Source organism: Gorilla gorilla, chromosome 10 (assembly GCF_029281585.2).
Source record: "Gorilla gorilla gorilla isolate KB3781 chromosome 10, NHGRI_mGorGor1-v2.1_pri, whole genome shotgun sequence".
NCBI classification, from domain to species: Eukaryota; Metazoa; Chordata; class Mammalia; order Primates; family Hominidae; genus Gorilla; species Gorilla gorilla.
The window spans coordinates 16,396,614-16,422,279 of NC_073234.2; the positions used below are offsets into that span (position 1 = coordinate 16,396,614).

The 25,666-nt window shown below is 38.1% G+C and overlaps 1 protein-coding gene and 1 non-coding gene across 34 annotated transcripts in view; both read left to right on the forward strand.

The window, feature by feature from the left end:
* The window catches only part of WNK1 (WNK lysine deficient protein kinase 1), a 158,802-nt gene that overhangs the window by 22,866 nt on the left and 110,270 nt on the right, over positions 1 to 25,666 (forward strand). The gene's annotated exons all lie outside the window — the stretch shown is intronic.
* On the forward strand, positions 5,328 to 5,453 carry LOC115930344 (U4atac minor spliceosomal RNA). The gene has a single exon (XR_004066982.1). It is a non-coding gene; the product is annotated as a U4atac minor spliceosomal RNA (small nuclear RNA).

A 25,666-nucleotide genomic window follows, 5' to 3' on the forward strand; every position in this document is an offset into this window, starting at 1 on the left:
TATATATTCTCTTTTATTCTTGTGTCATATATTCTTATGTCACCTGAATGAGGTATCAGTCCCATTTTTACAGGGTGAAGAGACTGAAATGAAGTAATTTGCCAAGCTTGCATTCAACAAACGTAGAAGTGGCAGTGGAGCCTAGATCATTCTTGTTTGTTTGTTTTTCATTTTTGTTTTAAAAGCCGAGCATGCTTCTCTTCAAACTTTATGATTACCTTGTAGTGCACGTTAAAACTAATAGCTCAGGTTGTCTGTGACCCCAAAGACAATAAAGACAGGATCTCATTCTGTGGCCCAGACTGGAGTGAAGTGGCAGGATCATGGCTTACTGCAGCTTTGAACTCCTGGGCTCAAGCAGTCCTTCCCCTTTAGCCTCCCGAGTAGCTGGGACTACAGGCATGTACCACCATGCCTGGCTAATTTTTAAAAGTTTTCGTAGAGATGGGGTCAAGCTATGTTGCTCAGGCTGGTCTCGAACTCTTGGCCACAAGTGATCCTTTGCCTCAGCCTCCCAACGTGCTGGGATTACAGGTGTGAGACACTGTGGCCTTTTTCAGTTTTCAAGCTGCTGTTTGTTGTTACATTTTAAAAATGTGAAGTTAAAGTCAGATCTCTGTGTGTGTTTGTGTGTTTGTGTGTGTGTGTGTGTGTGTTTCTTGAGATGGAGTCTCGCTTTATCCCCAGGCTGAGTGCAGTGGCGCAGTCTTGGCTCACTGCAACCACCACCTCCCAGGTTCAAGCGATTCTTCTGCTTCAGCCTCCCGAGTAGCTGGGACTACAGGTGCGTGCCACCGTGCCCGGCTAATTTTTTGTATTTTTAGGAGAGACAGGGTTTCACCATGTTGGCCAGGATGGTCTTGCTCTCTTGACCTCGTGATCTGCCCGCCTCGGCCTCCCAAAGCGCTGGGATTACAGGTGTGAGCTACCGCGCCTGGCCCAGATCTTAATGTGTTCTTGCTCTGTATGGTGTTTGTACCTGGGCTGGTGCTTTGGGAGAGAAGTTGCATTGTATGGTTGTCCAAGGACTTCCAAGAGACAGTAAAAGAAAATTAAGATTTATTATAAATTAGAATGTGAACTATAGAGAATTGACCCATAGTGCTATGTTTGAGCCATAATAACTGACTAGTGTTTACAAAGACTTATTCACACAGAGTAGCTATTCATTCAGAAGTGTTGAAGATAAAAAGACTACTAAATGACCTCTTGGTCCCTTTATTGTTACTATTCTGTGATTTATTGAGAATTATGTGTATATTTAAACTCATTCCATGATGTGCAGTGTTAACTTTTTAGTTACTTTTCTTATTGGATAAAATTAGTCAGCATCTGTGCTTTTTTTCATTTGGAGGGATTTTTTTTGTTGTTTTTTGTTTTTTTTTTTTTTGAGACGGAGTCTCGCTCTGTCACCAGGCTGGAGTGCAGTGGTGCGATCTTGGCTCACTGCAGCCTCCGCCTCCTGGGTTCAAGGAATTCTGCCTCAGCCTCCTCAGTAGCTGGGACTACAGGTGCACGCCACCACGCCCAGCTAATTTTTGTATTTTTAGTAGAGACGGGGTTTCACCATGTTGGCCAGGATGGTCTCGTTCTCCTGAGGTCGTGATCTGCCTGCCTCGGCCTCCCAAAGTGCTGGGATTACAGGCGTGAGCCACCGCGCCCAGCCTGGAATTTTTAAGTAGCTAAAGAATTAGATTTGTTTTTATGTGAAAGATATGATTTTGTCATAGAGTTAGGCACTTGTGTTACTTTGGACCAAACGTAGTCTGCTAGAATTTTGAGATAGAGCTAGATATGATCTACCATGGAACATAATTCAGCTATGTAATTTCTTAAGTATTAGTATATTATGAACTGGGAAGCATTTGAAGAGAAACAGTGAAAGCAAAGCTCCTGGTATTTTTCATGAAATGACAAGTGGTAAATAGTATCTATTAAAATTCACTGTAGTTGCTCAGTGAAACACATCAATAGCTACATGGTAGCTATTTAAGAAAAATAACTTACCACAGACTCAGGAAACTTTACAGTGTTTGACTTCCAATAGTTTACAGTATTTATCATCTGTCTTTGTTTGCTGTTCAGATATGGTAGACTCGTCATATTGAACACAAGCTTCATGTGGTAAATGTGACTCTAAAACATAATCCAAAACTTTGGCAGTGGATGCCTTGTTACTTACTTTAGAAAGACTTTAAACCTCACTTTGTATTAGTGCTCTAGCTATCAAATCTATAAGTAGTAGCTGAGTCCTGGTTACTTAAATGATTTAAATGATGATATTCTCACCTAAAAGGACTCATTTACCAACCTAAACAGTTTCACCTCTTTGCTTATAATTAGGGTTAAATTGTGCTTAAACTGTTTACTTGACCTGTGGGAAACCAGAAGAAGGCTACTCCCTTATACTACTGAATGTTTAGAATTTTAATACCTGTGATTGTGGTTTGATGTTTTAGTTTTAAAAGACATTGAAAATCTTGAAATTTATGTAAAATTCTCTTTTTAAATTTTTTATTATTAATTTTTTTTCGTCTTTTCCTTTTTCTTTCTTTTTTTCTGAGACGGAGTCTCACCCTGTCACCCAGGCTAGAGTGCAGTGGCGCCATCTTGGCTCACTACAACCTCCACCTCCCGGGTTCAAGCAGTTCTCCTGCCTCAGCCTTCCGAGTAGCTGGGATTACAGGCATGCCATCACGCCTGGCTAATTTTTATATTTTCAGTAGAGACAGGGTTTCACCATGTTGGCCAGGCTGGCCTCAAACTCCTGACCTCAACTGATCCACCTGCCTCAGCCTGCCAAAGTGCTGGGATTACAGGTGTGAGCCACCATGCCCGGCCAATGATCTTTTTTTTTTTTTTTTTTAAGTGATTCGTAGAAATTGGAAGGAAATATCTATCATGCTAACATTCATTAGAGTTTAAGATTATGAATGACTTATTAAAATATAAAATAAGGACAGTACATGTAAACTCTAGAACAAATTTTAAATTCTTAGTAATACTGGTAGTAGTTATTAATACAGGTATGACTTCTCTCTCATGCTCTTTCTGGTGAACACCACCACAGGGTCACAGTAAGTAAGGTTCTAAAAATATGAGCAAAAGCTGGTACTACCAGGAAATTCAAATTCCATACCTGGGAATCTCAGAACTCAGGGAAGAATAAACATTACAGGGGGAGCAAACAATAATGGGGAATATTGTTTGAGAAATAAGAAATTAAGAATTTTACTGCTCTAAAATGTAAAAGTAAAACAGGTGAAGTCTGGATTTTCTTTTGTTTTTATGAAGTTCAGTGGGAGAGCATTCTCTTCTGTTAAAATTGCCACTAATTATGTGTTTTTTCTAATCATATTGTCTACTTTTCTCCAAAACAGTTGAATAATGTACTCATTTTCATAAAATTTTAGAAAAATTAGTGAGTAAATTTTTGGCAGTTATTTTATTTGACATGTGAGTGGTATTTGCTTTCAGATTTCGAATTCCCTGTTGGGAAAGTAATTTAGGTTATGTTGCTGTGACTATAATATTAAAATGCACAGACACACTATAAATTCCCTTTCCCTTAATTTTCTTTGCCTTTCTTTTCTTTCTTTTCTTTTCTTTTTTTTTTTTTGAGACATAGTTTCACTTTGTAGCCTGGGCTGGAGTGCAGTGGCACGATCTGGGCTCACTGCAACCTCCGCCTCCTGAGTTCAAGTGATTCTCCTGTCTCAGCCTCCTGAGTAGCTGGAATTACAGGTGCGTGCCGCACCTGGCTAATCATTGTATTTTTAGTAGAGACAGGGTTTCGCCATGTTGGCCAGGCTGGTCTTGAATTCTTGACCTCAAGTGATCCACCTGCCTCACCCTCCCAAAGTGCTGGGATTACAGGCATGAGCCACCGCACCTGGCTCCTTTCCCTTAATTTTCTGAAAGAAAAATTCACATACAGCCGTGTGAATTGACTGGACTGTGCAATTAAAATAGTGGATTTTTTTGGTCTTTATACCGCAAGTTTGAGAAATAAAGAACAAAGCATTTTCTCTGTGGATGCGAAGAACTCTGTACTTGACTCAGCTTCCTTTTTCTCTTGCCTGCATTTTTTGTTTACTTCACTGGCTTGATTAGTCATAATAAGGCTCAGTACCTCTGCCATTCCCAATGTTAAGCAATTTTTTAAAATTTGGAATTTTGTGGATAATCATTAACAGAGTTGCTTAATGGGTAATGTTGTTTTCTTTATGGAAATAATTTGAGGCACCTTTTCTGGGGTTCTTGGCAAGAAATATGAGTTTATTATGGATATTTAGGAAAGAGGATGTAGAAATAAACCTTTGTTTGTAGTATGAAGCTGTGATAATCTGCCCCATCTTTGTCTAATTCCGTTTTAACTTCTGTCCTTAACATGTTTGTCTTCTTAATCAGTTGTCAGTGAAGATTTATTTATCAGGAGATGGGAATGGAGTATTTTGGATATACTTCAAGTTTTGAATGATAACCGTTAAAATACATACAGTGTTTTAATAGTGAGGTACACTGATCACAAAAATATGGTCTGATTTAACTTGATTTTGTGGTACTTTTCTTCTAAGTTTAGACAGATTATAGAAATTCACAAAAATTTCAGTCATAGTTATGGCCACAGTTAGGCATTCCCAAAGGAAGTGTGTTGCATTCCTAAGTGTAGTGTGTTGCATGCACTACTGAGCATAATGGGAAAAGAAAAGTGCTATAAAAACCTAAGTACCAAGTAACTAGCTAGAAAAAGCTTTTAATGGGAGAGCTGGCATGGTCATTAATCTGGTAGAATAGTATTTGAGGAAACAGTTGCATGTGTTAAGCTGCAGTTTCTTTTGGTTATTGAAAACCAAATAGGAAATTCTGAATTAATTCTTACATGCTGAAGTATCTTTGTGGAGCTTATTTTGAGCATTAGAGTGGGAGACTTAGTTCTAATGCAGACTATAGAAGAATGACCTTGGGTAAGTTTGTTGTCTAATTAGTAAACTGAGTGGTAGAGTTGGATAATCCTGTCAGCTTTAGGCCCATGCCTTAAATATGCTTCTTATCCTCTCACAGTCAAAAAGGATTTTTACCTTGGTACAGTCTGATTCCTGCAACACCTCTCCAGTTATTGAATGTATAGTAGTTTGCTATAGACAGACTACTTTGCAGTGGCTATCAAACCTTTCTGAGACTCATTCTAAGAAATACATTTACATTGTGACTTAGTATATGCACACATAAAAAGAAGAAAGTTTCACAAAATAGTTTCCTTACTAGCAATAAGCTGTTTTTTGTTTTATTTTCGTTAACAACAACAACAACAACAAAAACTGCTAACCATCTTTTTCTTGGGGTTGCACTACTGTCCAATGAGCACATAGTGAGGGCAGTACTGCTAACGCCTACATAACATGCCTGCATCATCTAGAGCTTTGCTTTACCTTGGTACAATTTTTGGAAGAATGAAAAACTGCTTTTCCACAGGGGGAAAATACTGTTTACTGCCCACTCTTTGAAAAACATTTTACTTAGAGCATAAACTTGAAGCTAGATCCTTTTAACCACTTAATTAAATCATACAGTAAGTTGTTGATAGCTATTTGCCACAAAATGAAAATATAGTGGCTATATGAATTTTAGCTGCTGTCACTGTTCATTAATCATAACATAAGCTCTGAACAGTGTTTCTTCTTAGAAAGGTACAAATGATTATGATTTTGTACAACAATTGAAGTTAGGTGTGTGTGAAGTTTTATAATTGCTGGTCTTCATTAGATAAATTAAATTATAATTAAATGATCTGTTTTATTTTTGCTTTTTATTTGGTCTCTTATTAATAGGCACAATACTGGCATTAGCTATAACACAAACCAATGGCACTAAAAATCTTCAGAACCTTTTTGGATTTGAGTTTTTGAAAGATATTTTGTGGAGACTACAGATTTAAAGTATAAATATGCTCTTATTTTAAATAAATGGGGTTTATACTTTGTGTTCTAATGATTGAGATAACTTTTTTTTTGAGAACTTAAATTAAAATTCCCAGTCTTCTCTAGTTCTGTCAGATTTCTTTGTTCCCCCTCCCAGTGGTTGAGTTCTTATGGGATTTGTGGCTTATTTTTAAAATCCAATGATTAAAATGAAGTTTTCTGGCAATATTAATATTTGTGTGAATCTGGATATCCTCCTCACTTAACTTCTAAGGCTTTTTCTTCATCTGAAAATGACAATTTTGTATACTTGGCTGGATTATTTTAAGTAACAAGTAACAAACACTGTGGTAGACTAACATTTGAGTTTGAAGTTTCATATAATTTTAAATCATTGTCATCGACTGACTTTGGAAAGTAACTTCTGAGATTTTTGGTCTGAAGTGACCCTGAAAGTTTATGACCTAATTATCATTTTATTAGGCCTGAATGTGAATGTTGCATTTTGAGAGAAAATAGTATAGAAGTAGTTACATTGCTGGGTGACTGATCTAGCAAGTCCCTAACAGTGCCACTAAACTGTCCTGTAGTACATCTTATTTAGTTCTCTCAATAACTACATAGTATGTTGTCAGTCCTATTTTATAGATGAGAAAACCAAGGGAACAATTTGATAGAATAATGTTTCCAAAATCAGAGATCTAATCTTAGAAGGCTTAGTTGAATAACATTGGATATATTACTCTGCGGTTCCTAAGTCTATGAATTAATGGGAATTTTGAAATCTAATTGAAATCCAAGGAGAAAGTGAAAGAAATAAAATTGTAGTGAGCGATGTCGGCTCACGGCAACCTCCACCTCCCAGGTTTAAGCGATTCTCCTGCCTTGGCCTTCCGAGCAGCTAGGATTACAGGCATGCACCACCATGCCCAGCTAATTTTTATATTTTTATAGAGACGGGGTTTTACTATGTTGGCCAGGCTGATCTCGAACTCCTGACCTGAAGTGATCCACCTGCCTCAGCCTCCCAAAGTGCTGGGATTACAGACATGAGCCACCGCGCCCAACCTAGTTTAAATTTTCTAGTAGCCACATTTAAAAAAAAACAGGTGGAATTAATCTCATGAATATGTTTCATATAACCCAGTATATATCCAAACATAGTTTCTTTTTTTTTTTTCTGAGACAGGGTCTTGCCCTGTCACCCAGGCTGGAGTGCAGTGAGTGGTGCACGATTATGGCTCACTGCAGCTTCGAACTCCTGGGCTTAAGCGATCCTCCAGCCTTAGCTTTCCAAGTAGCTGGGACTACAAGCACGTGCCACCACACCCTGCTAATGTTTAAATTTTTTTGTAGAGACGGGGGTAGGGTGGGTCTCACTATGTTACCCACACTGGTCTTGAACTCCTGGCCTCAAGTGATCCTCCTGCCTCAGCCTCCCAAAGTGCTGAGATTATAAGCGTGAGCCACCATCCTGGCCTAAATATCTTTCAGCATATAATCAGTATAAAAATTATAAAGATAGTATATATTCTTTTCTATTACATCTTCAAAATCTGCTGTGTGTTTTACACTTAACATATCTCGGTTCACACCAGCAACATTTCAGTGAAGTACTCAATAACCATACTTGGGGCTGGGCCTGGTGACACATACATGCCTGAATCCCAGCACTTTGGGAGGTTGAGATGGGAGGATTGCTTGAGCCCAGGAGTTTGAGACCAGGCTAGGCAACAAACCAAGATGCTGTCTCCACCAAAAAAAAAAAAAAAAAAAATTATCCAGGCACAGTGTGGCGTGTGCCTGTAGTCCCAGCTACTTGGGAGGCTGAGGTGGGAGGATTGCTTGAGCCAAGGAGTTTGAGACCACAGTGAGCCATGATTGTGCCCCTGTGCTCCAACCTGGGTATCAGAGCAAGACTCCCATCTCTAAAGAAATTGTATTTTATTTATTTTATTTTTACAGCCCAGATGTGTGAATCTTGAAGGAATTTTTTTTTAATTGGCTAATGGCTACTATTACTGGACAGCTCAATTTCTGAATGCCAAGTACCTCTTGTTAAACTGTTCAACAGCCTTTCCCTACCATCTCAAGAAGTTGGTGATAAAAATTATCAATAATGAATTACAGTTTTTAAATTTTTGCCTTTGATGTGATTGTCTTATTTTATAATATGTTAGCATTTAATATGAATATTTCTGTTGACATTTATTTTTTATTTTTAAAAATAGCATTATTGAAGTGTAGTTGACATAATAAAATGTACATATTTAAAAGGTACAAATTTAATAAGTTGTCCACATCCATGAAACCATCACCACAGTCAAGATATTTATTACTATTTTCCTGAAGTCTTCCCTCCTAGTTGTGCAAATCTCCTGTCACTACATTAAAACTTTTAGATATTCTTCTTTTTTGGAGATAACCTCTCTTAAACTTCTAAACTTCACCATTTGTACTGGTTGCATTCTAGGTTGATGCTTAGGTTGGGGATCTTCATTCATTCTCATTTTGGAGATTCTTCTTATATCTAGCTGGTTTTTGATCCTGCTTCCAGAATCCCATTTCTTTCTCTTTCTTGGTCTCCTCATTTGTGAAAGAATAACTTCATAACTCTTTGAGAAAGGTCATTTGGGAGATAACTGTATTTTTGAGAACTTACATGTCTAAAAATATTTTCCTTCGTCTTCCTTTCCCTTTCCTCTTTAATAGGTAGTTTGGATAACAAATTCTAGATTGGAAATAATTTATTTCAGAATTTTAAAGACATTTATTCTATTTTCTTCTAGCTTCCAGTATTGCTGTTAAAGTCTGAGGCTAGTAGGATTCTCTGTTCCCTGTAACCTATTGTTTTTTTTCCTCTGGAAGTTTTCAGGTTTTTTGCCTTGTCCTCAGCGTTTTGAAATTTCAGCAATGTGCCTTGGTATGGGTCTCTTTTTTCCATTGTGGCTTTTTGTCTGGAAACTCACTGGCCATCAATTCTGAAAATTTACCTTCTACTCATTTCATTTCTTGCCCTCTGTTTTTTATGTTGCCCCTTCCAGAACTCCTGTTACATATATGTTGGTTCTCCTAGACCAATGGTCTAATGTCCATATCATTTTCTCCCCCCCACCCCACCCCCTCGAAAATGGAGTCTTGCTCTGTCACCCAGAGCTGGAGTGCAATGGTGTGATCTTGGCTCACTGCAACCTCCACCTCCCAGGTTCAAGCAGTTCTGCCTCAGCCTCCCGAGTAGCTGGGATTACAGGCGCCCACCACCACACCCAGCTAATTTTTGTATTTTTAGTAGAGATGGGGGTTTCACCATGTTGACCAGGCTGGTCTCGAACTCCTGACCTCATGGTCCACCCGCCTCGGCCTCCCAAAGTGCTGAGATTACAGGCGTGAGCCACCACGCTCAGCATGTCCATATCTTTTTCTCACATTATTTTTTGGTTTTGTTTTCAATGAGATTTCCTAATGGAAAATCATGGCTTGATCAACCTATTGAGTTTCATTTTTGCCATTATATATTTTTAACTTCCAAGAGTTTTTTTTTTTTTTTTTTTTTTTTTTTTTTTTTTTGAGACGGAGTCTCGCCCTGTTGCCCAGGCTGGAGTGCAGTGGCCTGATCTCGGCTCACTGCAAGCTCCGCCTCCTGGGTTCACGCCATTCTCCTGCCTCAGCCTCCCGAGTAGCTGGGACTACAGGCGCCCGCCACCATGCCCGGCGAATTTTTTGTAATTTTAGTAGAGACGGGGTTTCACCTTGTTCTCCAGGATGGTCTCAATCTCCTGACCTCGTGATCCACCCACCTCGGCCTCCCAAAGTGCTGGGATTACAGGCGTGAGCCACCGCGCCCAGCTCTTTTTTTCATTTTTAATAGCTTCTTGTTAATGTATACAATATTTTCTCCTTTTAGAGGGTTTTTTCCCTTCTCGAAGTTTTCACTTCCTTTCGTAGCTTCTGCTTTTCCTTTTTTCTTTCCTTTTTTATCTTTCTTTCTTTCTTTTTTTTTTTTTTTTTTTTGAGATGGAATCTCGCTCAGTCGCCCAGGCTGGAGTGCAGTGGCCTGATCTCGGCTCACTGCAAGCTCTGCCTCCCAGGTTCACGCCATTCTCCTGCCTCAGCCTCCGGAGTAGCTGAGACTACAGGCACCCGCCACCACGCCCAGCTAATTTTTTGTATTTTTAGTAGAGACGGGGTTTCGCCAGGGTGATCTGGATCTCCTGACCTCGTGATCCGCCTGCCTCAGCCTCCCAAAGTGCTGGGATTACAGGCGTGAGCCACCACATGACCCTGCCTTTTACAGGTTCCTTTTTTTGGTGGTTGTTATTTGTTACTGATTTTAGTTGCTCTTTAATTTTATTTATTTATTTTTTTGCTTCCCGTGTAGATTGGATGCTCTTTAAAGACTTTTTTCAAGTAATCCCATGAGCCTTGGTTGTCGCATTTGAGTTGGGCACTGAAAACTGATAAATAAATGCGATTTGCTGATTGTGGGCCCCAGTATAATCTGACTGTACTGTTCTGGCATCTTATGAAATGCAGATGTTGGGATCTTTAGAGCTGTTCATTTATGCTACTCAGATCCCTAGTTTTATATGCCAAAGTATAACTTATGCTTTATGTGATTTCCACTTTAGAGATTTTATTAAAACTTTTTATTTATAGTCTAATGTATGCTGTTGTAAAAATTGAAGTTCTATGTTTATTTGAAAATAGTATTTATTAAGGGAAAAAATCTGTATTTGTTAATTGTATTGCTTAAATTCCATGTATTTTTGTTGCCTTAGACTACTTGATAAGCTGATATTTGATAAACGTGTCAGCCCTACAAAATAATTGTGGATTTGTCAATTTCCGTTTGTATTTCTAACAGTTTTTATGTTATATATTCATAGCTTTATATTTAGGCTGGGTTAAGCATGAATGTTATATACTTAAATAATTGTACTTTTTATCAATATAAAATATGCAGCATTTTCTCAAATAATTCTCTTTGCTTAACACATTCCCTTTTTATATTGTCATTCTTTTTTCACATTTGTTTTACTTGTTCCTCTATCTTCCCTTTTTTTTTTTTTTTTTTTGAGACAGAATTTCACTCTTGTTGCCCAGGCTGGAGTGCAGTGGCACAATCTTGGCTCACTGCAACTTCTGCCTCATGGGTTTAAGTGATTCTCCTGCCTCAGTCTCCTTGGGTAACTGAGATTATAGGCTCCCGCCACCAGGCCTGGCTAATTTTTGCATTTTAGTAGCGACGGGGTTTCATCATGTTGGTCAGGCTGGTGTCGAACTCCTTACCTCAGGTGATCCACCCACCTTGGCCTCCCAAAGTGATGGGATTACCAGTGTGAGCCACTGTGCCTGGCCCTTTATCTTCTTTTTTATGTCATTTTAATTTTGATGTGTTTCTTATAAATAAACAGTGTTTAGCTAGACTTTTTTTTAAAGCCTGTTCCACAGGTTTTTTGTAATAGAGAACTTTAACGTACATTTATAGTAATAATTGGTATGTTTGGAGTTGGTCTTCTTCCTGCCTTCTATGTGTTTTAATTGGTATGTTTGGAGTTGGTCTTCTTCCTGCCTTCTATGTGTTTTATTTCTGCCTTGCCTTTCTTAGATAGATTTATTTTCTTTGCATTTTACACCTAGTAGTCTATCTTTTATGTAATTTTCATTATTTAAGTGACTTAAATGAAATTATGTATTTTTCATTGTTAATTTTTAAAACACCTACATATTAGACTATAAATCTACTTTATAAAAATAAAATTATTTCTCTACTTTCATAGGTGGTATTGTGGAATGGCAAAGCACAGACTCTAGAACAAGGCAGCTCGTGTTTACACCTTGGCTTGGCTTTGCCACTTTTTTATTGTAATCCTCTTGTGCATCCATTTCTTTTTTGGTTAAAGTAGAGATGGGGTCTCACTGTTGCTGATCTGAAACTCTGGGCTCAAGTGATCCTCCTGCCTCAGCCTCCCAAAGTGCTAGGATTTCAGGCGTGAGCCACCAAGCCCACGTAGGTACCTACTTCACAGAGGTGTTGTTTAGTTTAAATATGTTAATATATGTAAAGCACCAGAACAGGGTATGGAAGTCAATAAATGTTAGCTATTATTAGGTGTCAGTTATTAACAAAAGCTTGAAACTACATTATTAGCGTAGTTTTTGTGGGTTCCTGTGTTTAATGCTTGCCTGGTTCTTAACCTATATTAGCTTTCTGTGTGTTTAAGAAAAATCTTTATCTTTTGTGTAAGTCGGTTTTCCTTATTCTTACACACTTTAATGTATGTAGGCTGCTCTGTTGTAAAGACCATCTGTCTGCTGCTGGGCTGAGGACCTCTGTGCATTTCCACTCTTTGACCATCTCAGGACAGGCACAACAAAAAAATGTTAAAAACTTGGATGTTGTCATGGATATGTGGATGCTTTACATAGTGTGTGTGTGTGTGTGTGTGTGTGTGTAATTTTAGTGTGAAAAATGGTATCAGGTTTCTCCAAGGCAACAAAACCATTAGGAGATTTTGTATATAACAGATAGATATTATATGTAATTTCAAGGAATTAGTTTACTTGGTTGTTGGGGCTGGCAAGTCTGAAATCTGTCTTCTGGTTGAGCTGGCCATTGGGTTGGGAACTCTAGCACAGGAGCTGATGCTGCAATCTTTAGCCAGGATTTCTCAGGAAATCCCAGTTTACTGCCTTGTAAGTGATTAGATGAGACCGAACCACATAATTGAGGGTAGTCTCCTTTACATAAAGTCAGCTGATTGTAGGTTTAACCATATCTACAAAAATACCTTTATAGCAACACCTAGTTAGTATTTGATAGAATAATTGAATACTGTAGCAAAATTGTAACATAAAACTAACCATCACAGAGTATATTATTTCACAATAGATTGTCCTTCACATCAGCTTCTTGAAGTTAAAAAAAAAGCTACTGTGTGTAATACTATATGGAAATTAAACATTGTCCATATTTTTAGTAAAATAATAATTCATAGTTATACTCTGCTAACATGAGATCAACTTACGCACTAATGGACCATATTTCTAAAAGTTTGTGAGTTGTTTGTTGACTTAAGTGAGAAAGGCCTATAATGCCAGTACCGGAAATGATTGTTCCCAGAATAACCAGCAAAAGCTGATACCCAGACAGTATATCTGAAATATGTTACATATGAAAAATATATTTAAAAATGAAAGTGAGAGGACCGGGTGAGGTGGCTCACGCCTGTAATCCTAGCACTTTGGGAGGCCGAGGCAAGTGGATCACAAAGTCAGGTGTTTGAGACAAGCCTGGCCAAAATGGTGAAACCCCGTCTCTACTAAGAATATAAAAATTAGCTGGGCGTGGTGGCAGGTGCCTGTAATCCCAGCTACCCAGGAGGCTGAGGGAGGAGAATTGCTTGAACCCAGGAGGCGGAGGTTGCAGTGAGCCGAGATCGTGCCACTACACTCCAGTCTGGGTGACAGAGCAAGACTCTGTCTTGGGGGTAAAAAAAAAAAGAAAGTGAGCAAACATCTGTTTGGTGCCAGTAATATTAATAGTTTAGACTTTAACCTTTGTTTATAACAGTTTTTGTGGGAAGGTTTATTAGTTGGTTCTCAAATGTGAAGGCCACATGCTTCCTTCAATTAAGGCATAATAATGAAAGAACACACTGAGGCTACATTACATCTTTGTTGGTGAAATCAGGAGTAGAGGAAAGGGTAGAAACTAGAACAGATACACACTGGGAAGTGGAGAGGTAAGATTCTTAGCCCATAATTTTGAGAGAAAGTAGTTGTTTGTTGATGGCACCAAACAAGACTCCTGATTTATGATAAAGAATAATAAATTTGGTAAAAGTTACAGTCTGAAGTACAAAACCCCAATGATTTTCCATTCTAGTTCTTCAGCGAGAAGCTTAACAGTGTACTATGTATAGGTAGATAAGAATAAAGTAAAAGACAGAATTCTTTGCTGTTAAAATGAAAGAATAACTTTTACTTAGCATAGTATGGTAGTATACTAATAAATGGTACACACTGCTAGTCATAAAATTTAGATTTTGTCCCCAGTTCTACCTGTATACCTGTATTATTAGTCCTTTGTTCTCTGTTCAGTGCCCTAGTAGAAACTGTGCGGTTATACTTCTTTTTTTTTTTTTTTTTTTTTTTTTTTGAGACAGAGTCTCGCTCTGTCACTCAGACTGGAATGCAGTGATTCAATACTCACTGCAGCCTCGAACTCCTGGGCTCAAGCAGTCCTCCCACTGAGTAGCTGGGACTACAGGTGTATGCCACCAAACGCCAGGCTAAGTTTTTTAAAGAACTTCTGAAAGCATAGAGTTTTCAGGATATTTTTATAATATTTCATAGACGGTAAGGCAGTGTCAGATTGATTCAGTTATGTCATCAAATGTCTCTCTGCCATTCTCAGTATGTATTTCAGGCTAATGCCCCTTATGGCCCTATTTTCAGCCATCACATGCATCCTGGATAGCATTCAGCAGCAGAAGCAGCAATTTCTTTAACAATGCTTCATATCTTACTGGTCAGAGTTGTGGGTCACATGGCTTTGTCTAGATCAAATACTGAAAATGGAACTTCCATGATTGGGTTAGGCCAGTTATGACTGTCTTGACAGGAGATGGGGCTTGCTTTTCCTCTAGTACGAGATAGATACTTAAACCAAATAAAGGATTATGGTTAGCAAGGAGGAGGGGGTTTGGGAATGACCCAGTAGTAGACTGCCAACAGTGCCTGCTACTTAACTCACTCTTGCGAGATGGGGAAGTAAGATACTTAACACAGTCTTGAGGGTTGGGGCTATAGTAGAATAGAAGGAAATGACTTTTTGGAGAAAGTGATTTCTTTTTATCTTTTCATGTTTTTATTTTTTATTACATTTTGTTTTTTACTTAGGGATGGGGTCTTGCTATGTTGACCAAGCTGATCTCAAACTCCTGGCCTCAAGCCATCCTGTCATCTCGGCCTCCCAAAATGGTGGGATTACAGGCATGAGTCACCGTGCTGCATCTGGAGAAAGTGGTCTGTAAACTAAGTTTTGTGGACAAATGGAGGTTATTAGGGAGAAAGACTTTTCCTTATCCTTCTGAGCCCTTGGTTGTCTATGGGTACTGTTGCTTGTTTTCATTTTTAAGGATAGTAAACATACTTAACATTTCCCAAGGAATCTGTCTTGACCTGTGTATGTGTGTGTAAAAGCTGCATTGTGGACTTTTTGAAAAAGAACATATAATAACCAGTTCAGTTGAATGCAACATGCTCTGTGAGATTAAGGGCTCACAAGAAACTGCTAATCACAGTTTTAAAAAGACAATCTTTTGATGTCTCATATCTTAGTGTTACTATGAGTTTATAGCCTGTTATTTTGTTTAGTGTTTACTCTGTCTTGCCTTTCTTTTTTCCTTCCTTCCTTTCCTTTTCTTTCTTTTCTTTTGGAAGGGAACTTAAGTACATCTTCTGGTTCTTTCTGCCTGATCTCTTTCTCTTAATTTTAGAAATGAAGATGTAGAAGTCCAAAGAGGATTTACTTGATGATTTGACTAGAAAGCTAGGTTTAACCAGGTCTTCTATGGAAATGAATTATAGCTGTAGTGAAAAAATAAGGGAAATGTGCTATGTTTGGATTCTAGAGACAGTTCTCTAGAATAGAAAATCTTCTAAACCCAAGACAGCTTGATATTTGGAAAAGGGGGTATAAAACCTTTTTTTAAGGATTGGCAGATCGTAGTAAATATTGTGGATGTCATAGTACCACAATATATAATAATTAAGTAACATACTTAGAATAGAAATCTAGAAATGTCAGTAACAGAATTACTGTTTCTCTCACCACACACACACACACACACACACACACACACACACACACACAATTATGAACACATAATAAAGGACTTCCTTATAACTAAGAAAAAGATAATTACTACATGAATAGAGAGGCCTATCTGGAAATTTTCATGTATATGCACAACATTTCAGTGATAACAGAGTGGCTGTTATAAATAATGATCATAAAGTGCTGTTATAAATTATATCATGTATGTGAAAAATTATTTTTTGTACAGTATGGTTCTTTATCTAAAACGTAGATCTTCGCTTTTCTATAATAACATTCTCTTCTAGGTTTCAGCTTATACTTGACGCAAGAGGTTCTTTGAGACAGCTTCTTTTTTAGAAAAAAACTACATTTCCTATTACATTTTATATCTAGCCTGCCACCCTAAGATGGAAATCCGTTTTAGTTCATCAGGTATTTATTAATGGTTTCACTTTGTGAAAGATGTTGAAGAGGGCAGATAAAATTGTCATTTACAGCTTACTTAGCACAGTACATTGTGCTTAAAATATATGACATTAATATGAATGATGCCCTTTCTTGATAATTTTTTTTATCTCTAATCTTAAATTGGGGGATGATGTTTCTTTTTAGCCTTTTTATTTTTATACATATGGTTGTCCAAGAGTCATGTATTAACCCAGGTTTAGAACACATCATAATGTCACTGCTTCCACTTCCCAGACTCCAATAGGGAATAGCAGCTTTATTCTACCCAGGTCCTATCAGAGGGTACACAACAGATGAGGGGAATTGCAGGATTTCCCAGTACACCAAACTGTTGGTCGGCCTTCCTGCCTTTATCCCCCATGTAGACCTAAAGACAGGAACTTTTAAATTATCTTGGTTATACCTAAACATTGCTACTCCCCTACGCTAGCCCCACAAAAGTGAGAGAGCTTGTCAAGGCAAAGTTTTTTGAAGGAAGAAGCCACATGAAATGAGAGAGGGAAATAATGTATACTGTGAGCTTAGGAAGAGCAAAGGTCTAAAGGTGAGAGAGAGCTTGGCACAGAACTACAGTAGTATATGTATTAGTTCTGATTAATAAATGTTTCAATTTTTATGACACTGTTATTCTTTTTTTTTTTTTTTTTGAGGCGGAGTCTCACTGTGTCACCCAGGCTGGAGCGCAGTGGCGCAATCTCGGCTCACTGCAACCTCTGCTTCCCGGCCTCAAGTGATTCTCCCTGCCTCAGCCTCCTGAGTAGCTGGGACTACAGGCACCCGCCACCACGCCCAGCTAATTTTTTTGTACTTTTAGTAGATGTGGGGTTTCACCATGTTGGCCAGCCTGGTCTAGAACTCCTGACCTCGTGATCCACCCACCTCAGCCTCCCAAAGTGCTGGGATTACAGGTGTGAGTCACCACGCCGGCCGATACTGTTATTCTTGTAACGAAAAAGCCTACAATGAGGAATACATTTACATTGTTTTGCTTAAGATTAAAGCCATATAAAAAATTTACAGCAGAACCTGGAAGTTCCTTCTTGACCCTAACCTCCTTTACTCCTTTGCCCAGAGGCAACCATATATTTGTATGTATTTCCAGTTCTTCATGCTTTTACACAAATACGTACTCACATTAAAAAAAATATATGTAAACATATTCTATGACTTTTTTCTTTAATTCATAGAGTTCTTATCAGGTCTAGTGAACTCAGGACAAGAGACACAACTTGGATATAAATACCTTTAAGCCTCTGTTTTCTTCACGTGTAAAATGAGGGTAATGACATCTATCTTTTAGTGTTATTACAAGGTTTAAATGAGACTACATGTGGACACCTTAGCCTGGTAACTAAGTCACGGTAGCTGCTATTATTAATAAACAAGGCTAACATACTTCTATATGATCCTCCTGTACCTAAGAAATAAACTTATAGCAACAGAGCACAATCAGCCAGCCATTTAATTTTAGAGAATAACATCTTCATGTGGCCTAGTAAAAATGACTGTTACCAAATAATAGGCTTTTTATGATGAATGAATGAGTCAGACGTTTTCTCTGTAGTTTTTAGAATCATTGAGATACCAAATTCTTAGCTGTTTTATGGAAGAACTTTATAAAGTAGAGTTTACTGAAGTTGGGTGACTAGAAAAGCCTATAAAGTTAAAAAGGAGAAAACATGTTGGTTCTCCTAATTAATGTAAATTAAAACAAGGAGACTGCCCACAAGAGCTAAATAGTAAATTTCGGTCAAAAATAATGATAGTATTTCTTTTTTCAATTGGTAGTAAAACATTGGAAATAATTATTCCAAATGAAAAGACAGGTTGGTAACAGTTTTCAAAAGGATCAGGATAATAGAGATTCATACTGGGTGACGGTATGGTTTTAGAACTGTCTTCCCTGTTCTTCCTAAATGAAGTGGGCCATTTCTTCTCACTATATGTATATTCTTGTCTGGCCCTGAGACAGAACACTGGATTAGAAGCACTATAGGTTTGATTAAATATGGCAGTTCTTAAATCTATATGATGATGGTTTGCATTATTTTATTGTTAACTTGCCATTTGCATTTTTATAAACAGCTTTATTGAGATAATTCACATACTATACAATTCACTTGGTTAAAATATACAATTCAGTGGTTTTTAAAGTATATTCAGAATTGTGCAACCATCACAGTACTAAGTTTTAGAACATTTTAATCACTTCCTCCAAAAAAAAAGAAAACCCCATTTCCCCTCAACTCTTCGAGTTGTGTGGATAACCACTAACCTACTATGTCTCTAGATTTGCCTATTCTGGACATTTTATATAAGTGGAACCATATAATATGTGATCTCTTGTGACTGGCTTTTTTCACTTAGTGTAATGTTTTTAATGTTCATCCATGTTATAGCATGGATCAGCACTTCATTTTTATGGTTGAGTAATTAATATTTGATTGTATGGAGATACCATTGTGTTTATTCATCAGTTGATTGACATTGTGTTGTTTCCCATTTTGGGTTATTATGAATAATGCTGCTATAAACGTTCATTTATAAGGTTTTATATTAACATATACTTGAATTTCTCTTGAGCAGATACTAAAGAGTGAAATTGCTGGGTCATATGGTAATTCTGTTGAACCTTTTAAGGAACTGCCAACCTGTTTTTCAAGGAGACTACCATTTTACATTCTCTCCAGCAGCGAATGAGGGTTCCAATTTCTTTACATCCTCATCTGCGCTAATAAGGTTAAGCATAATGTTAGCTGTGGGGTTTTCCTAGATGCCCTTTATCCAACTGAAGATGTTCCTTTTTCCTAGTTGGTTGAATGTTTTTTTTTTTTTTAAATGAAAGGGTGTTGGACTTTGGTGCTTTTTCTGTGTCTATGGAGATAATCGTATGGGCTTTGTACTCTGTGGGGTGTACTACACTAATTTTTGGATGCTAAACCTTGGATTCCTGGGATAAATCCCATGTGGCCATGGGAAATAATCCTTTTTAGTTGCTGGATTTGGTTTGCTTGTATTTTGGTGAGGATTTTTGTGTTTGTATTAATAAGGAATATTGTTCTTTTAAAATATTTATGTATTCATTTATTAGAGACAGTCTTGCTCTGTCATCTTGGCTGGAATGCAGAGGCACAATCATGGCTCACTCCTGAGCTCAAGCAGTTCTCCCACCTCTGTCTCCCAAGTAGCTAAGACTATGCGTGCGTATCATCGTGCCTGGCTAATTTTTTAAAAAAATTGTGTAGAGATGTGGTCTTGCTGTGTTGCCCAAGCTGGTCTTGTTCTAACCTCAAGTGATCCTCCTGCCTTGGCCTCCTGAAGAGCTAGGATTACAGTCATGAGCTACCATGCCTGGCCAAGATACTGTCCTTTAGTTTCATTGTGATGTTTCTATCTGGCATTGGTGTTAGGTTAATACTGGCCTCATAGAATTCCTCTTATATTTTTTGGAAGAATTTGTGAATAATTGATGTCAATTATTTAAGTGTTTTATAGAACTCATCAGTGAAGTGATCTGGGCCTGGGCTTTTCATTGTGGAAAGTTTGTTAAATTACTAATTCAGTCTCCTTTCTTGTTATAGGTCTATTCAGATTTTCGGTTTTTTTTTTTTTTTCTTGAGTCAGTTTCTGATATGGTTTGGCTCTGTATCCCCCCACCCAAGTCTCACTTTGAAATGTAATAATCTTCATGTGTCAATGGCGGGGCCAGCTGGAGATAATTGAATCATGGGGGCCGTTTCCTCCATACTGTTCTCATGATAGTGAATAAGTCTCGGAGATCTGATGGTTTGATAAGGGGAAACTGTTTTGCTTGGTTGGTTCTCATTCTCTGTCTGCCACCATTGATGTAAGACATGACTTGCTCCTCCTTGCCTTCTGCCACGATTCTGAGGCCTCCCCAGCCACATAGAACTGTGAGTACAGTTAAACCCAGTCTTGGATATGTCTTTATCAGCAGCATGAAAACTGACTAATACAGTTTCTATAGTTCATGTCTTTCTAGGAATTTCTTTCCATTTTATCTAGATCATCTACTCTCTTGCTATACAGTTTCTTGAAGTTTGCCCATTATAATACTGATACTGTTGCTTACTCTTTGTTCCTTTGTTTTCCTTTGTTCCTTTGTTTTCTCTTTGTTCCTTTAAAGAAAAGAATTTTTATGCGTTGGGGGTCATTTAACATTTCTCTTTTTCTCCATTGGCTTAACAAGTATCTTCTTTTCTCCTTCTTCTTTTTGAGACAGAGTCACACTCTGTCACCCAGGCCAGAGTGCACTGGTGCAAATCTCAGCTGACTGCAACCTCTGCCTCCCGGGTTCAAGTGACCTTCCCACCGCAGCCTCTTGAGTAGCCCTCCACCATGCCCAGCTAATTTTTGTATGCGTTTGTAGAGACAGGGTTTCACCATGTTGTCCAGGCTGGTCTTCAATTGCTGAGCTCAAGTGATCTGCCCTTCCTGGCCTCCCAAAGTGTTGGGATTACAGACGTGAGCCACCACTCCTGACCATGTATCTTATTTTTAATTTTTTTTAGTGGTTGCTCTTGTGCTTATAATATACATTTTAAATTAATCTGCCTTCAAATAATATTCTACCCTTCAAGATTAGTATAAGGACCTTGTAACAGTATATTCTTAATTCCTTTATTCCATCTGTTGTGCTACTTGTCATGTATTTTTCTGAAGTATAGGAACCAGAGAAATTATAAGGCAGAGGAGTAGGAAACACATACTTTCCTGTATTACGCAATAAGGAGATTGATAATTGGAAAGGGAAAGGGAAATGAATATATGAGAAATTCAGAAAGAATATAATCAGAATTCTTAATGAAATTTGAAACCTCAGGTGATCCACCCACCTTGGCCTCCCAAAGTGCTGGGATTACAGGCATGAGCCACTGCGCCCAGCTGAAATCTCAAATTGAAGTTGAATGATCAATTTGGGATAACTTAAATTTCTTTGTGGCTATAGACAGATCTATTTCAAGAAGTCTCCCTACCTAACCATTTTTCCTGCCCCTGAAAAACAAAACCAGAAAGTTCTGAGAATCATCCTAGACTTCTCTTCCTCCTTTATATCTTCATTTTCCATTTCTAATCAGCCACCTTGTCATCTTGATTCTCCCTCATCTGTACCAATATATCAACCAAAAATGATCTTCCTAAGTCTTAATTACACTTCTCTCTGTTCCACACCAATGCAAGCATGATCAATCTTATGAAGATGCAAATCTGATCACATCTTTTAAAATTTTCAGTGGTGCCCTATTCTCCACAGTATAAATTTTAATCTCCTTGTTGTTATGTGAAGTTCTCAAGATTTTAGTGTTTATCCAATCTTCTCTCCTACCATCTCTTCTAAAATTATATAAACAATTCCCAGACTTTAAGTTACTATACATATGCTGATTTTCATTTCCACACCCACGTTCTTCTTTTTGCATTCCTATTAAATTCATATTCATGAAAATAAATAAATGTTTCTTTAAAGAATCCTCTCAGAAATTAGTCTCTTTTTTGTCTCCTTGTTGTACTTATACGTTCTTCTCATAATGATTGTGTCATTCTTACTCTGATTACTGTGTTCTTTAAGGCTGTAGCTATAATTGTTGGATGGATATTGTGTTCAATAAAGATTGGCAGAATTTAGCTGGAGTTTAGTAACATTTTTATGATTACCTTCTATATAAGAGAAACACCAGATTAGTGGTTTTGAATCAGTATTGTAATGTAAAATTTCTTTATACCAATAAATTTAAGTTTTATAAAAAAGTAGATTTTGGGGGAATGTTAGATTTTTAAATGATCATAATAATACAGCAGCAATCCTAATGATAGTATGCAAATTATCGGCGTTCAGTTGGTGTCAATTTCAACTTTAGGTATTCTACCTATGCCATACTTTTATTTATTATTGCATCAAATGCAGACAGGTTCTACTCTCTACTTTGTAAGATGACCATAATACTCTCACTCTCTTAAAATCACTATCTGGCCAGGCGGCTGTGGCTCACACCTGTAATCCCAGCACTTTTGGAGGCCGAGGCAGGTGGATCACTGGAGGTCAAGAGTTCGAGACGAGCCTGGCCAACACCATGAAACCCCCATCTTTACTAAAAATACAAAAAAATTAGCCGGGCATGGTGGCGGGCGCCTGTAATCTCAGCTACTCAGGAGGCTGAGACAGGATAATCGCTTGAACCCGGGAAGTGGAGGTTGCAGTGAGCCGAGATCGCACCACTGCACTCCAGCCTGGGCGACAGAGTGAGACTCTGTCTCAAAAAAAAAAAAAAAAATCACTGTCTAACCTCTATTCTATGTATTTTACATTGTGAAGATGAGTAATATTAATATCTGCCTTCTGTCTTTTAAAAATGTCTAAAAGTGAAAATCAAGTGTGTCTGGCTGACATTTCTCTAAGGTAACTAGTTATGGATAGAGCTCCTTTTTGTACTTCCTTGTTCTGCTTCCTGTTTTTCCTGTCATTTCAAATTGCCTTGGTTTTTTTCTTATTGCATTTTCTTTTTTTTTGTTTGTTTTTGAGACGGAGTCTGGCTCTGTCGCCCAGGCTGGAGTGCAGTGGCCCGATCTCGGCTCACTGCAACCTCCGCCTCCTGGGTTCACGCCATTCTCCCACCTCAGCCTCCTGAGTAGCTGGGACTACAGGCGCCCTCCACCATGCCCGGCTAATTTTTTATATTTTTTAGTAGAGACGGAGTTTCACTATGTTAGCCAGGATGGTCTCAATCTCCTGACCTCGTGATCTGCCCGCCTCGGCCTCCCAAAGTGCTGGGATGACAGGCGTGAGCCACCACGCCCGGCCTTACTATTGCATTTTCAAAGTTTTCATTTTCCCATCCAGTATATCGAGTGTTCTGCCTTCCTAGGGAATTCTTCACACTTTTCTATCCTGCTGATCTGAACTTACTGCTTTCTGAGTATGCTGCACAACTGTCTTTTTTTTCCTTTAATTGTGTTCCTCTTTTTAATAAATTATTTAAAAATCTATGAATACATATTTAAGTGTCTTGCTAGTAAGAAAATATGCATGTATAATAAACTTTGCCTCCACATATGAAAATACTTTTCCTTTTTAAAAAAAATCTGGTTTTGTTTAGGATTCTGTTTATTTCATTTTACTCCTTGACACTCGTGGTATTTCTCCCCATCTCCTAGATATTTTTTGGTTTTGGAAACTTCTCTTAATTTTTACTTTTTCTCTACCATCTATTGTACTGGGTTGTTAAATAGACCCTTGTAAATATGTTTTTCTGTTTTGGGAAGTGTTCTAATTCTTGGATAATTTTCACTCCTTCATTTTTCTCTATTCTCTTTTTTGGGGGGACATATATTTATATGTTGGAATTCTTGTAACAACCTTCCCCCCTGTCCCCAACTACTTGCCTGATATTTTAGGTTGACATTATTTTTGCAAGCTTTCATTGAATTTTTGTTTTGGTGAGCATGTCTTTTTTGAGACAGAGTTTTGCTCTGTTGCCCAGGCTGGAGTGCAGTGGCGCAATTTCAGCTTACTGCAGCCTCAACCTCCTGGGCTCAAGCAATCCTCCCACCTCACCTCCTGAGTAGCTGAGACCTCAGGCGTGCACCACCATGTCTGTCTAATTTTTATATTTTTTTTTTTTTTTTTTTTTGTAGAGATGGGGTTTTACCCTGTTTCCCAGGCTGGCCATGAACTCCTGAGCTCAAGCAATCTGGCCGCCTTGGCCTCCCAAAGTGCCGGGATTACAGGCATGAGGCACCGCACCTGGCCTGCATGTCTTTCATTTTAAGAGTTTCTTCTGATTTTCTCACCCCTAATCATTTTCTCTTCTTGCTTTATATTACAGTATTTTTATGCCTTCTCTAAAGTAAAAGATTTCTTTTAAAATTATAAAAGTAGATTGGGCAGGGTGGCTTAACCCTTGTAATCTCAGCATTTTAGGAGGCTGAAACAGGAGGATAGCTTGAGACCAAGAATTCAGGGCCAACCTGGGCAACATAGTGAGACCCTGACATTACAAAAAGTTTTTATTTATTTTTTGAGACGGAATCTTGCTGTTGCCCAGGCTGGAGTGCAGTGGCACAATCTAGGCTTGCTGCAACCTCTGCCTCCCGGGTTCAAATGATTCTCCTGCTTTAGCCTCCCAAGTAGCTGGGATTACAGGTGCATGCCACCACATGTGCCTACTTTTTGTATTTTTGGTAGAGACGGGGTTTCACCATGTTGGCCAGGCTGTTCTCAAACTCCTGACCTCAAGTGATCCACCTGCCTCGGCCTCCCAAAGTGCTGGGATTACACCGCGCTTGTCCTACAAAAATTTTTGAAGAAAGTTAATTAGGCACAGTGGTGCGCACCCATAGTCCCAGCTACTTGGGAGGCTGAGATGGTAGGATTGCTTGAGCCTGGGAGGTTAAGGCCGCAATGGTCTAGGACTGGACTACTGCACTTCAGTCTGGGCAACAGAGTAAGACCCTGTGTCAAAAAAAAAATTTTTAAACTGAATATTTATTTGGACTGAAAGAAGAAATGACAACAAATTATAAAGTTAAAAGAAGTCATATCAAAAAATCACAAAATCCAGAAAAAAACATTTATTAAGTACCGGACACATCCTACTTTTGCTTTTCCTTCATTTTTTGGCTTCATCTTCTTTGATCACCTTTTTATTTGGCAGTGAGTTTATAATACTTTATATATAGAAAATAAAAAGATCATATAGCTTTCCTCTAGCATTCAGGTTTTTTTGCTGTATGGGTGTTAATAATTTTTATTTTAATTGCCTGCTATAATTATTTTTTATTTTGGTAAAATATATAACTTAAAATTTACCATTTTAAAAAGTATATTCTATTTCCTGAATTTTTTGTTTCTCTGAGGCAATTTCCCCTTTTTGATGGGAAGAGTGTTTTATCTTTGTGAGTTCTCAAGTGTGATGATCTGTGGGCCTGCTGATATTTAAGAATGAGGCTTACCATTAGGCAAACTCTGTATTTAGAGTTTGTCTGTATTTAGAGCTCATAGTAAGCCTCATTACTTGTTAATGGTCAGACTTCATTCTCAAGTGAATGGTCAGGGAACCCCCAAAATAACAGATGGTAACTGGTTTTGTTCTGGGATGTTAATTTGCACTCTAATGGCCCTACTAGTTGTTTTGATATCTTTAGAGTAGAACCTTAATTTCCTGCCTACCCAAGGGTAAGCATTGGGTGATCATTTTGCTGTGCGCACAGAAGGTAAGAGGCATTGATTTGTCTGTCCTACAGATTCTTCGTTTTTAAAAATCTCGTGTCTCATTTCTGCTTTACTGGATCTCATTGTTTTTTGGAGGAAAGGTATTGGTTCCTTTCTCAGATACCCTCCAACTATATTTTAGGCTGTTACTTCTTGGGCCAGAATTTCGCCATTTGTATCTGCTGATGGCTCCTCTCTCATCCTCTTTATTGTTTGCATTTA